Raw genomic sequence first — 13,945 nt, 5'->3', positions numbered from 1 at the left:
ACCTCAAAAGCTAGACATCATGCCAAGATCCAAAGAAATTCAGGAACAAATGAGAACAAAAGTAATTGAGATCTATCAGTCTGGTAAAGGTTATAAAGCCATTTCTAAAGCTTTGGGACTCCAGCGAACCACAGTGAGAGGCATTATCCACAAATGGCAAAAACATGGAACAGTGGTGAACCTTCCCAGGAGTGGCCGGCCGACCAAAATTACCCCAAGAGCGCAGAGACAACTCATCCGAGAGGCCACAAAAGACCCCAGGACAACATCTAAAGAACTGCAGGCCTCACTTGCCTCAATTAAGGTCAGTGTTCACAACTCCACCATAAGAAAGAGACTGGGCAAAAACGGCCTGCATGGCAGATTTCCAAGGCGCAAACCACTTTTAAGCAAAAAGAACATTATGGCTCGTCTCAATTTTGCTAAAAAACATGATAATGATTGCCAAGACTTTTGAGAAAATACCTTGTGGACCGACGAGACAAAAGTTGAACTTTTTGGAAGGTGCGTGTCCCGTTACATCTGGCGTAAAAGTAACACAGCATTTCAGAAAAAGAACATCATACCAACAGTAAAATATGGTGGTGGTAGTGTGATGGTCTGGGGTTGTTTTGCTGCTTCAGGACCTGGAAGGCTTGCTGTGATAGATGGAACCATGAATTCTACTGTCTACCAAAAAATCTTGAAGGAGAATGTCCGGCCATCTGTTCGTCAACTCAAGCTGAAGTGATGTTGGGTGCTGCAGCAGGACAATGACCCAAAACACACCAGCAAATCCACCTCTGAATGGCTGAAGAAAAACAAAGTCAAAGTCCTGACCTGAATCCTATTGAGATGTTGTGGCATGACCTTAAAAAGGTGGTTCATGCTAGAAAACCCTCAAATAAAGCTGAATTACAACAATTCTGCAAAGATGAGTGGGCCAAAATTCCTCCAGAGCGCTGTAAAAGACTTGTTGCAAGTTATCGCAAACCCTTGATTGCAGTTATTGCTGCTAAGGGTGGCCCAACCAGTTATTAGGTTCAGGGGGCAATTACTTTTTCACACAGGGCCATGTAGGTTTGGATTTTTTTTCTCCCTAAATAATAAAAACCCTCATTTAAAAACTGCATTTTGTGTTTACTTGTGTTATCTTTGACTAATAGTTAAATGTGTTTGATGATCAGAAACATTTTGTGTGACAAACATGCAAAAGAATAAGAAATCAATAGTTTTTCACACCACTGTATGTTGCACATATCTTTAGTGACTGCACGCTTATAGCCTACATGTCTAAGCATATGTCAAAACACAAAAAGAATAATGGGGTAATATAAGAATGTTTACACCATCTCCATCCGTTCCAATTTCAGTGGGAAAACAATGCTTGAGATTTCTGCCATAAAAAAGTGGGTATAACTGGCAGATTGTGGGAAAATATAACTTATTTAGTCCTTATCCTATATAGTGATGTGTTGTGCTTTGGGCACAAATATAATCCTAGCTCTCCCTGTGCAATAAAATAAAAGCTTTGTTTGCATTACCACAAAGTCACACTAGATGGCAGCAAGACCTTTAGAGAGGTCTCTTGGTGCCATTAAGTGTGAAATGCTGATATTGCATTTACATAAATGGAAACAGATAGTTTTGAGATGGCTTGTACTAGTTGTAACTATTACACCTATCACAAATAAAAAATGAGATCCAAGAAACCCTGCACTATAAAACCATTTCACCAAATTAAGCTTTTTTTTATTTATACAGTGCATTTTAATCATTTGCAACCCATCAGTAGGGGACATCAAACACCATTGCTGTCTTTGTAAAGAAATGCACCCCACGTGAACTGCTGCAAGTACAGAGTGAAAATCCAGCCTTAAAGTCTTCGAGCTGCACAGAAATGCTTACTTTTGGCTTGTACTTCCATGGAGGCACATTTAATCAACATTCTTGTTTTCGTAGTTTTAGAGTTTTTTGAATCCATGAATGAACTCATTTCCACTAAAACTATAAATGTCTAGTCATTTATTTAAGATCTCCATATAAAAAGCAGAAACAAATTAAAATGCAGAACAAAAATGAAAAGTACACAAGAACCTTGGTTTGTCCGTTTACAAACAAAACCCCCCCAGAAAACCTCTAAAACAACAAATTGAATAAAGATTGTTACAATTTGCCTAGGACAGCTCCCATTGACTTCTACATGATCAAGACAGCTTTTAGATAGCATATTTTTATATTGGAGTTGAATGGCGAAAAATTATCTTTTTACACGAAAAAATTGTGTTTTAGCGCAAAGAATCGCAAGAAAAAATACAACTGTTAGTAAAGCTGCCCCTTAGCCACTTTCTTCTCAATATGTGACATTAGCTTGCATATAAGATAAGAGATGTAAATATGCATATAAAATGAAAGCTAAATGCATCATTCCACTAAAAAGAATCTAAGACTTTAGGATTATCCAAGTTCAACCTCAAGTGCAGTTGTCCAAGTTGTCCCACAGCTATAACTACATTTTCCTCTTATGATACCTGCTATATCTAATACCAAGGTTTTTCAGGGATGGGGTAGCACAAAATCTGTAATTGGTGGGAAATGTGTGCCTTAGTCTCTGGTAGCTAGCTCTTATGTTCTCATTGACGTTCTCAACTGGTTAGAAGTAGTCTGATATTTTCTCTTTGTATGTTACATAGTGTGAGAGATGCAATGGAAAAGGTCATTATTTGGTGTATTTCCACCAGTGTTTAAGGTGGGATACAAATGGCACCAGGTAAAATGCCTGGTTTTGCAGCAGGTGATGCTGGGTTTATGTTAATGGCTTAGGAAAAACCAAATGAATAGGTCCCTGGAGTAAATGGAGGGTTAATTGGTTAGGGCCTCCATTCCAAACTCCCTTTAAGGTTTGGATTTGACCAGCTGTAGGGAGCTGCCTGATTAGGCTGCAGGTGAGCAGCCAATAAAAGGGCTGTGTGATTTACACAGAGTTGTTGGAGTTAGAGGAATTGAACCTTGACTGAGTGAAGGTCACTCTCAGAGCAGGGCACAGGGCAGGAGGGCTGCCTGTGTCGGGAACTCCCAGAGGGGCTGGGGGTGCCACCTGCCACTGCAGGGAGCAGAGGGAGTTATGACCAGATGGATGAGTGCTGAGAGGAGTCGGCATGGCTTAATGTGAATCCTGACTGTTCCAGAGGGTGGAACTAACCCTGGAAGGTGAGAGCCCTGAAGAAGGGACAAATCACATCCTGAACTGTATGTTGATGAACTGTCTTATGTTTCTGTTGGGAAGAATTTGCCCTAATAAACCTGTGTTTTGCCTGAAGACATGGTGTTCCTGTCTCTATGCGCCAGATCCTCTACATGCCTGCCTGCCTACCATTGCTAATTCCCCCAAAATTGCGTGTACAGGCATTCAGCATGTCACGATAGTTACATTGGGTTGAAAAAAGAGTCCATCAAGTTCAACTCTTCCAAGTGAACCCAGCACACACAAACCTATACTGGCCTACTGTATCTATACACTCACATACATAAACCATATATACCAACATCAATAGATATTAGTATCACAATAGCCTTGGTTGCTTATTCAAGAACTCATCCAAGCCCCTCTTAAAGGCATTAACAGAATCTGCCATTACCACATCACTAGGAAGGGCATTCCACAGCCTCACTGCCCTCACCGTGAAAAACCACCTACGCTGCTTCAAAGGAAAGTTCCAATCCTCCAATCTAAAGGGATGGCTACTGGTGCGCTGGACGTTTTTATGGGAAAAAAAATCCTTAAGATATAGCAATATTATAAAAGTATGCACAAATGACATGTAATTGATGGTAGGTTTGCCACATTATACCCCATGTTAAGTCAAACTTATAAAACACATAAAAGTAATTAGTAAGAATACAGTAAGACAATAAGAATACATTTACTTCAATACATTTTTTGTGCACAATGCCTTTTAAAAAATACATGCACATTAATACAAGTCATAGAGAGATAAAGAGGTCATAGGGACTGCTATATTCTGAATAAGTTAAATAGGTGCCGCATAATTCATTTCCAGCACTGAAATGATTTACCAAGGAACAAGATAAAATCTTGTGGAATAGATGATACTGATAAAGAGGTAAGCATAGCCTCAGCCAGCTGCTTATCAACTGTGAGCCAAAACTCTAGCATGTCTTATTGTTTTTCCTTTTGCAGCTTGCCCCATTTTTGTACACCATGAATGGCTTGCAGACTCTTGAATCTGTTACACAAATCAATTGTCACCTTGAGAGTCCCAATCTGGCTGTTGTTTTCATCAAGGTGTCCTTGAGCTGCTCTTTTTTCACCTTGCTCTCTTTAACTGACCAGGCCAGTATACCCAGCACATTCCTCCCATGACTAGATAAGAGCATGTTAACAAAAGAATCTTTGTTGGGAAACGGAAAAATGCAATTAAAGCACTTCAGACTGCAGTTCTTTCTGAGCAGAATATTGCTATTCCCACATAAATATTGTTTTTATTTTATTTCAATTTCCACTGTCATTACATTTCTTCTTTTAGAATAACCAGCCTATCAATCTCACAAACAGGTATAAACAGAGTTTGTAACAATTGTGAAAAGTAAAGTGTAATAAGTAGATTATAACGTCATCCACTGCCTCCATTCATTCTCATACAAGTAAGAAAGTAAGCTTACTTAGTTAACTTACTAGCTTGTGTTACAGATGTTTCAGATAACATTTATGTCAACTAGGTAGTAAATTGCACATAAGGGAAACGAGTGTCCACTTGCACACTATTTAGTAAGAACATGAACAAAAATCTATAAGCCGAATGTATAAATGTAGCCCTGTACTCACCATCACTAAAGCCAGTTTTAGTATATAGGGATCCCTTGCACCCAAGAGCAAGGTCGGACTGAGATGGCAGGGGCCCACCAGAAAACCCTGAACCATGGGCCCACTCTCAAAACTTTAATTCCTCTCCCCCTTCAAACTATTTCTTATCCTATTCTCTTTTCACTACATTCTATACTCTATTCTTCCTTTTATCAAGCTTCCTTGTCCCATACAGAAATAGGGAATGACCATGAAATAGGCTAAATAGTTAGAAGCAAGAGGGCCCACAGACACCTCGGCCCACCAGGATTTTTTCTGGTATCCTGGTGGGCCAGTCCGACCCTGTCCAGGAGCATAGTTACTTGAACCTCTTCAAAAGGTATAAATTGACACATTAATACATTATGAGGGTTATGTAATAAAAGGCACTATGTTTGCCCAAGTGCAGTAACCCATAGCTACTAATTAACAGGCAGAATTTACTGGTCACCTGTTTAAAAGCAATACACTTCACTCTATTTATCTGGAGGCTCCCAGTCGTTCCTATTCACTTATACATTTATACAGTAATGAACTATAAACGTAATGGTTTCTTATAGCAAGCTAAACGCTCACCAAATTAGAATACAGGTTCGGATGCTTATGCCCGAACCTCTCACTCTGTAAATATTCAGTCTTTATGTTAATACAGTTGATATACCACACGCAGTTGTGAATGGTTAGATATGCACTCACCGCTTCCTCTCAGTGGCCCGGGTGCAATGCCCCAGATCCCCAGCAAGGGAAAACACGACCTCAAATCAGATGTAAGAACAGCACCGGCATGCACTCAACGGACTCCAGGACAGCGGTGGTAAAACTTCAAAAGGCTTTATTCAAATGGTCAAGACCTGACCAGGTCTGGTCTTGATCATTTGAATAAAGCCTTTTGAAGTTTTACCACCTCTGTCGTGGAGTCTGTTGAGTGCATGCCGGTGCTGTTCTTACACCTGATTTGAAGACCTGTTTAAAAGCAAACATCTTACTGATTGCTATGGGTTACTGCTACTGGGCAAACTTAGTACCTTTTATTACATATGGGGGTAAATGCCCAAAAATATCTGGATACCTGCCTTTACAATATCTCATTCCCAAATGAAGGGCGTCAAATTGGTCCTCCCACTTGCTGCTGCAAAAAGCCTTTACTCTTCTTGGAAGGCTTTTCACTAGATTTTTGGACTATTATTGATTGCATTGTTCTAGTTCAGCCAGAAGAGCATTAGTGGGTTGGGCGCTAATGCTGAGGATCTGACTTGAATGTATTATGAGAGTATCTTCTATTGTGCATGCACCCGCAAGCTCTGGGTCCCAAACTGATCTGAAGAAAACCCAGATATATTTACGATGGCACTCCGCTGTGCTATTCTGCATCTATAGGTCAGCTTTACAAACAGAGTTAAAGACTCTGTGAGGAGGGGGCCCAGTGAAGGACAGTGGATGGGGGCTTTTATCTCTTAAGTAAATGTCTATAGAGTTGAATAAAATCTGCTGTCATTTACTGCACTTTTATAATCTATGCTGCAATAACATGGTGTTTTCGAGCACTGCTATACCTTACACATTCCTACAGAATAGTCCTCCGAGTGGGGAAAAGCCTAAGATGTTATAATTCTATGGTATCTCTCTGCACAAATGAGAATATCTAGGTACTGGCTATGGCTGATCACAGTTCATGGGATGAAAAGCAGAAACCTTGTTACCTTGTGACACAAGTGATGGAAGACTCTCCTGTAAACCAGTTCAACTTTATTTGTGTGACTTCAGTACAGCACACAGTTTTGGCACTCTTCTCCTTCGTAAGCTTTCCCTGACAAGCACTTCTTTCCCTTACCTTCCATTTCCTGTTCCTCTTTCCTTTATTTACTTTTCTTTCTCACACAACTTTATTATTTAACCTTAGAACACACTGCCACCTAGTGGCTAAACTAATTTGCATTAACTATTAACATTTCACATCCTTATATTTTGGCTTATATTTAGGTGATTATAATACATTTGGGGGCAATTGGGGCCATAATTAGCATGGGACAGGTCGAAGTCTTTTCAGGGGTCATGTGGTAGTAGGAGGCCCTGACAGATGAAATGTCTGATCAGATGGGCTTTTTAGCAGAATGAGTGGCCCTTTTAAGTGTATTAGGGCATTAAACAAAATGGTTGCCACTGAGCTGAAAGCACAAGCTCAAATAAAACAAAAAACAAGAAATCCTCTGTGCTTTACTGTATGACTGAAACTGTTGCAGCCAGTGGGGAGGTTTTGGGTTCTATTCTTTCCCCATGTTAGTGCAAGAGTTACTAGTGTAAGTGTTACTGTCTCTATCCCACTGTGTAGCTGTATTCATCTGAGTGTGCCTCCAAGTGTCCACCATGCTGCACACCCCAACAAAATGGGCCACTGGGCCTTTAAGTGGGTGTTTTTTAATTCATTTGAGAGAAATTGGGTTCAGTTATATTATTTTGCACAGGAGCTCTTTGTGATTTTTTTTTTCTTCTCCCGATACACACACACACACACACGCACACACTCATATAAACTTGATGATTAAAAAAATTATTTTTTCTTAGTTGCACCTTTTCCATAATACGATAAAAAGGGTGTAAATATTAAAAAAAATAGATTCTTGTGTTATTATTTTTTTAGATGTTAGACGTTGCCTCATGCTGCCATCATTCTCCACTTTCTATCAACAGCCAAGGATCTAACAATTCTAGGCACTATCAGCTGCTGCCTTCCTGAAACCCGAGCCACACTTTCCCTCAGCCCACCACAAGTGGCTTTTCCAGAATTTTGTCTTAAATAATTCTCTCTGGTGACCTTAATGTGCAGAAGAAGGACCCTAACACCCCTTTCTGGAACCTGCAATTCTAGGAACAAATTCATGTATTGCTAAGATGAAAGATTTATATTGTCTACAAGACGAATGACAACTACTTGGCTTTTTTTTTTTTTTTTTTTAAATAACATTCCATGTGATTTTAACCAAGGACAACGGAACTGATTCTGAAAGCTGATATATCCAACTCTTGGAACAATTATTCCGTAAAATGAGGTACGTATTATTCAAATTCTCTAAACTAAATCTATGACTTAAATGTAAACGAAAATTTTGTACGTATTTCACATCAAGACCTGTTTTCTATGCTCTTTATTGCAGGTTTATGCATACCCCATATTTTGTACTATGATCAAGTTGATAAAGGTAATTAAATCTATAATATCTCAAATAACTATATTTCATGCTATAACCATATAATATGTATTCATTGGTAGAAACTGAAACAAACTGGTGGTTTGTATTTTATGTCCTGTTATGGCCGCAATATTGGTATAGGGCATCTCCTCTTTCTTTGGAAGAGAAAAGCTCTACTGACTTTTTCATGGGACACTACTAAATTCTTTCTATGTACAGTTAAATTTGTAAGATATTTCTGTATTGAAATGGTATAAGAATTTTGTATTTATGTATTTGAAAATTCTCTTTGCCTAAGTAAAATTGTATAAGATTTTTTTCATTTACCATTGATTTTAAAACCGATATAATTTACTATTTATGTATTTTAAGGAGAGATTTTTAAGACTGTTAGTATCAGGAAGTATAAGCTGAAATGTCTTCTATAAGAAAGAAATCCGTGAAACAACAAAATTCATCATACTCCTAGTAATCATTACCATGTCAGGGCATCTGTCCTGGACTAAGTGCATGCACATTGCAGACACTAACGGGCAGCTAGAAGCTAATGTGGTTCTGTAATGCACATGTGTATGGTCAAAAACAGACACTGCTGTAATAGTACTGACCTGCTCACTGCCAGGTACAAGATTTGTTTTTTTGGGGGTGTGGCGAATTATTAAGCAACTGGGGTCACATTGGGAAACTTGCAAAGAATACTCTATTTTATACCAACCTTTCCATGTAATTTAAATCCAGCAAGTCAAGCATCAATATTATAATTATGTAAAATCTCCCACCCATATGAAGATCAACAGCCCAACAGATATGTGATACTTGTATAATAATAATTAATATGCATTAATATATGTGTATTCAATAGGTGTCATAACAATCATGAATTGGTTACTTAAGCCACACCCATCATTGCTACAGCACACAGTTTATACTTCATACTTTACTGCAATAGTTTGGGACAGGCATTTCCTTGTTTAACCTCTATGGACAAAGTGGGGTCCACACAAAATTGGTTAATGGATACAGTACAGACATATACACTTTGAATTAATTGTACATTTATTGTACCAGCATATTCAACTGAGCTGTATACAGGTTGGACTGGGGCGTGCAGGGACCGCCAAGGCTGCCACTCCAGGGGCCCTGAAACCCCCCAAATGACCCCATTGTCAACCACAAGACAACTGTGACCTTGAGTCTTTGTATAGTCATGGTATATAATAGTGGTACATTATTTTTATATACACTGTATATTGACAAAGCCCTTATTCTCTTTAGTACAAAAAAGTTCTGAGAAGTAACAGGATTTACTTGCTCCTTAACTAAAAAATAATTTGTTTGGGAAGAATTTTAAGTCGTAACAACATATTGGGAATACAATAGGGATGCTACAAAAGTGAACTAAATGTGGTGCCACTGGCAAAGAAAATTGTTCTTCCGTAGCAATGTCTCTAGAGCAGCATGTAAAATTAGAGAGTTCAGTACCCTTTGCATATCTATACCCTGTTAGTTTGCTTAAGGTGGCCATACACGCACCGATAATATCGTACGAAACCTCGTTTCGTACGATATTCGGTGCGTGTATGGTATGTCGGCGAGTCGACCGATATCGCAGGAACCTGCTGATATCGGCCGACTCACTGATCGGACCAGTTGGAAAATTTTGATCGGGCGCCATAGAAGGCGCCTGATCAAAATCTCCCTTCAGAGCTGAATCGGCAGAAGGAGGTAGAAATCCTATTGTTTCTACCTCCTTACCTGCCAATTCAGCCCTGAATGGTGTGTGGCACATCTGACGATGTTTCGTGCGACCGATGGTCGCACGAAACATCGTCAGATCGCCACGTGTATGGCCACCTTTAGACTGCCTGGATTGGTTGTTTACTCAAGAAAATCAGCTCCTCTGTTTTTACTTTAAGAATGTATGTTCATTGTTGTCTCCTGTAGTGGCAATACAAGTGAATAAGAAATGTATCTCTGCTATACAGCTTACCTACATTGTAGACTGACTTAAAATAACACTACAGACTGTCAGTCTGCCAGTAGAAACCCTTTAGTAGACTATTCTTATGAATTCTAAAGTACTGAACATGTTCTGTTGGCCTTTTGATGGCACCAGAATACCTATTTATTAATGATGGCCACATAACTTTAGAAAATCTCATCTAACTTTGCAGATGTGTTCTGGTGCCTTTTTATTACACAAATAGCCAGGCCTATTCTTTCTCTCACCCACTAATGTTTTTTTTTTGCACAGGCTCAGCTCCCACATATCAGACATTTTTCCGTATTTTGCAAATGAGGAGGGAGGAAAGGACCTCAGTAGACAAAAGGCAACATTATTCCACAAGAATCACAGTACATGGCAGATGAATGAAGTACTGAAAAATACAAAATTAGTGAGTAGATTAATTTTCATCCCATTACAGCCGAAATATTTTTCTGCAGGCATACAAGTGCATTACATTCAGTAACACTATACATGAGAGCAGAGCCTGAATGTCTATTCTTTGTGTACTTCTACCTTTATCTTTATATCAGATTAGCTGCAGCCATAAATGATGCCCCAAAGGGCTGTGCCAATTTAACTCAATCACACATAGGATATGCATTGATGTGCAAATGTACTACATATCAGAGGCAATTTCTCCTTTATTATCCTTAATTTATATAATGCTGACATGTTACAGCTTTATACAGTATTTGTGTGGGCACTGAAAATAGATACCTATTTACCTGTTGCTATTGCAAAATCGTCTAAACATTGGAAGATAATGTTTCTGCACTGTAATTTGTCTACTATGAGTATGAATCTTCTCCACTTGAAATGGCAGGAATTTCTACACAGACTTTCACCAGATACAGCCCTCTGCACTGTGTTGTAAATCCTCCAGAAGACATCACTTTTATGCCAACATTGTATCCAGTGCAATCCGTTCAAGCACATTGTAAATATGCTTCTGAGTGCCCCAGGTTGCAACTATTAATTGGCACAATGTATTAGCTATGCGCTATAGGATGTGTGTAACAGTATGCAAAGGTTAAACATCAGTAAGGTGAGCAGTATATGCCAATAATATAACAAGAACTCTGCTCTTCCGGTTTCAGTAAAGTGTCTGTAGGGGCTCATAAACCTGCAACTGCCCAATGAATACAGCACTTTTTGTATTCAGCAGCATTGAATTTATGAGGCAGGAGCAAGTGTCCACCACCCTGCTGCATGTTATTCTGGCACGCAGGTTAAGAGGAGGAAGAGGACCACAAGGCAAGTGGTAAGGACAGGACTGTCCTGTGCCCCCTGACTCCGGGCTCTGCGCCTCAGGGTAGGTTTTGTGTGAGGTGCAGGGTGCAGCCAGATGCAGAACAGTAATGCTCCGTGCATGAGCACTAAGTTGTTGTAGATATAATTAATACATACATATTTTTTAAGTATCCCAACTTTTGCAGCTATGTAGCAAGAATGTTAAGGGAACTTTCCTGTTGGCTGTTAAGCATTAGAGCAGTGCTGTTTAACCTCTTCAATACAGTGGCCCATAGACATGTTTTAAAACCTTATATATTAAAATACTTGTATCATAGAAAGAAATCTATGGGCAGACTGGGGGGGCCACAAAAATGCCATGGAGTGCCACAGCCAGCTTGTGGGCCTCCATTTGGACAGCACTGAAGTAGAGTGTCATTAGGTACAAACCCAAGGATCCTTATCAAGTCCTCTTATGGCCAAGTTAGAATGGCAGTCCTGGCTATGCCAGTATATTAATGAGGTACTCCTCATGGAACATGCAATAATAGATGCTCCCCATTTAAAGTACATGTTCACCAAGAATCCCTGGCATCCCGAGTACACAACATAGACAATCACAGATACTTGTTTTCAAGTAGGAATTATATGTTTCCTGGTAGGGCTTGTAAAAGGGTTTCAAACAAGTATTAAAATAAAATTAAAAACGTGTGCTAGGTGTGAGCATGGGAGTGACTCTTATGCTAATTTATATAGTATGAAAGTTGTATTTTTTGAGAGTATGGTCTCCTATGGAACCTCCATTACGTTTATGAGGTTGGTCTGGGGGGCGTGGGGCAGGCCTCCCAACCCCTCCAATTGCTTTCACCTCACCAATTATACATGATGATAAAAGAGTTCTGAAGGGCAAGAGTTGAAAGCTTTGCATACATACACACACTAATCTATTACATTTTGACTTGAATTTTAAAAAACACTATTTGTGGTGGTAGAAGGTTCATGTTCAGCTTTCACATTATTGTACCTTCTTGTGTTGGATCTTTGACCAGTTATTTCTTTTCACAGGAGCGGTTCAATCTAAATCCAAAGATCTCGGTACCACTGTAGATGTGTTTGCTGTGGGAGCAAAGAAGAATAAATGTCTCTATTACTGAAGAGCACTTTCTAAAGTAAGCTTATCTAAATATTAAAGTAACTTGCTTTAAGGAAAATAATCTGTATACAACTTTAGATCTGTATTTCTATGGCTGAGTAGCTGTACACAAGCCTAAGATCACTATGCCAAGTGTTAGCTAGAGTGGTATAAAACATGCTGACTGGAGCAGTGCAATCATATTCTCTGATATGCTGAATCATGCATTACCATCTGGCAGTCTAACGAATGAATCTGGGTCTGGCATATGCTAGGAGAACACTACATGCCTGCATACATTGTGCCAATTGTAAAGCTTGGTGATTAGGTAATAATGGTCTGGGGCTGATTGTTTTGGTATAGGCTAGCCACCCTTAATTCCAGTGAAATCTTAATACATTGACATTCTAAAGAACCACAACATTGTGGCAACAGTTTGGGAAAGGCCCTTGTGTTTCAGAATGACAATGCAACAGGGTAAAGACATGAAGAAATGGTTTTTGAGTCTGGTATTCCCCATCAAACACTCTTTAGATGAACTGGAACTCTTACAGTGAGTCAGGCCTCATCACCCATCTTACTTTTGTTTCAATAAAAGCAGATCCACTGATGTGAAGAGGGTAACGTGGCCCTAGCCCCTATTGAGGAAAATAAAGATATTTACAGCATATCATGTACAGACATGATATAGATATAAATTAAAAAATAAAACTGTTAATGGACATATTAAACATGGAGGATCAAAAAACCTCTCATGTCATGTCAAGTTTGCTTATCTATCATGGGATCATTTATAAACACACTTACGGGTCCCCTAACATGCATCCAAACACACTCTTGCACATCCACAGTGTGATGAGCGATTTTCTTCTCCAGGCATTAATTTGCTGTGAAATTCTGCATATCGCCATTGGAGATATTTTCACAAAACTGCTCCACACAAGCTGAGGAACTCCTTGTTTTACAGGTGCCAGCTATTGCGCTGCAACTCAACTACTAAACTCAACTAACTGACACCTTTAACTAACTAAATATCTAAGCATAAAAAATTTAGCAAGTAATATTGCATTGAGATGAGAAAGAACTCATGCACAAATGCAGCAATGAAAATACAACATAGTAATATACTAGACATAAGATGGCCATCATTTTATAGATGTACTCATTTGCAAGGCTATATATTTTCTTAAATAAATGTGTTATTTTTTCAGTAAAGTCCCTGTGTGTGCGGCTCACTGTCTGTTTACACTGTGTTGATACAAACTTTTACTTTCTCGGCTCACCTCTGACAGCTAGCTACAGTAGCGTGTTAATTATGATACTTTTGTTTCTGTTTAGGCTGCTGCTTAGACCTTTTGATTACTTGCTTGTACTTATTATTTCTCTTGTGTTTTTTGTTTTTTGTGTTTATTGCATGTTTTCAGTTTTTTATTGATTTATCTCTGGTATTCTGTCTCTGGCGACATATGATGACGTCATCTCCATCCCGCCACTTTGTGTTTTCAGTTTTTTATTGATTTATCTCTGGTATTCTGTCTCTGGCG

The 13,945-nt window shown here is 39.1% G+C and overlaps 1 long non-coding RNA gene across 1 annotated transcript; it reads left to right on the top strand.

Moving 5' to 3' along the window:
• Window positions 1-7,429: 7,429 nt before the first annotated feature.
• LOC108645863 lies at window positions 7,430-12,434 on the top strand. Its single transcript, XR_001924149.2, has 4 exons — window positions 7,430-7,890; window positions 7,996-8,040; window positions 10,286-10,427; window positions 12,335-12,434. It is a non-coding gene; the product is annotated as an uncharacterized LOC108645863 (long non-coding RNA).
• The last annotated feature ends 1,511 nt before the right edge of the window (window positions 12,435-13,945 follow it).

This window comes from Xenopus tropicalis, chromosome 2 (genome assembly GCF_000004195.4).
Source record: "Xenopus tropicalis strain Nigerian chromosome 2, UCB_Xtro_10.0, whole genome shotgun sequence".
Taxonomy (NCBI): domain Eukaryota; kingdom Metazoa; phylum Chordata; class Amphibia; order Anura; family Pipidae; genus Xenopus; species Xenopus tropicalis.
Note: the sequence above shows the minus strand (reverse complement) of the source record. Positions and strands in the feature narration are given on the sequence as shown.